Source organism: Belonocnema kinseyi, chromosome 5 (genome assembly GCF_010883055.1).
Source record: "Belonocnema kinseyi isolate 2016_QV_RU_SX_M_011 chromosome 5, B_treatae_v1, whole genome shotgun sequence".
Taxonomy (NCBI): domain Eukaryota; kingdom Metazoa; phylum Arthropoda; class Insecta; order Hymenoptera; family Cynipidae; genus Belonocnema; species Belonocnema kinseyi.
The window spans coordinates 32,254,412-32,255,764 of NC_046661.1; positions in this window are offsets into that span (position 1 = coordinate 32,254,412).

Genomic DNA, 1,353 nt, shown 5'->3' on the forward strand with positions numbered 1-1,353 from the left:
ATTCAGCAGAAACCCTTGGTACAGGGACCCTCTATCCGCAACCCGAGGACGCGTTCGGTGGCTTTGTCGTAGGCCCTTCGGTTTGATTCTAGAGGAATCAAACCCGAACCAAATGGGGGCTCGTCCGGGATATATATATATATATATGTTTGCTTCTATATAATCAAATGAAAAATTTTTTAAATAACCACTAACTTAACCTCAAAATGTGATCAAGAAAATTCAGCTTGGCTGACCGTACAATTTCCAACGCCATATTGATTTGACGTCACAGCGATCACTTGACTTTGACTGATCATTAACTACCCGCCCTTACAAAATTTTGCAAACAAATAAACAAAACAAAAAAAAAGGGATTCTTTTTATAAATAAAATTAAAAATTAAGTAATTCCCTTTCTTCTTAATGTTTTAACACAACCATTGGCAAAAGTTTATTATATATATATGTGTGTGTATATGTATGTATTTTAATCTTTTATTTAAATGATCAAAAAAAAAAGGAGTACCATTAAATAAGTAAAGAGAAAAGTAAAAGGATTATAACCTTTTTCTTTTCTAAAATAAGGGGGGAGGTATGATGATCGCGTATTCCGCGCTCATCTAGTTATGGGATCATGTAGAACTTAACCCTTTTTGCATGGTAAAGAAGAACACGGCCTTACCATAAAGGCCTAATCGCTAAATTTAAAATTATATTTCGCAATTTTTATTAATGTTCTCAAACTCTTTTACTTTTCTATTGTCAAAAACGAGACAGGCGTAAGACAAGCCGAGAAAAGAACCAGAAAGCCTGTTTCTTTTCTCGGGTAAATGAATGCACTTAGAGTAAGTTAGCACATAAGACCTTACTTAATAGTTCCTATAGATGAGACAGATTTTCTGAGAAACATTTTTAATTTATATTGAATTTTGTCTAAAGTGTTCACAAGTATAAAATTTAACCCTCTTAAGAATCTGTCTCTGGAAAATGTACTTCTTTTAATAAAAGGTTGTTGCTTTAAAGAAACTGACACTCAGTCAGTCATAAAAAAGCTATTTAATTAGTATTTCTAAGGAAAGAAGAGACCAAGACGCTAAAATAAATATTCCGTCAAGGAAAACTGAAATCGTTTCCCATCGTTTTTTTTAAAAGGAACACTAATAAAATAAGAAACTTCTCGGATCTCTGGTGAGTTCCGAGATAGTTTCACTTAAAAGTCTCATAGTACATTCAAGCCGTTAGTAATTTAACAACTAATAAAATATATAATAGAAACCAATTTTCATTCCCTTCTTTCCTTGGTCAGACAGTTATGGTCAACTAAATCGTTGCAGCAATCCTAAGTGTCAAGAGTCAAGGCGCTTCAAAAATC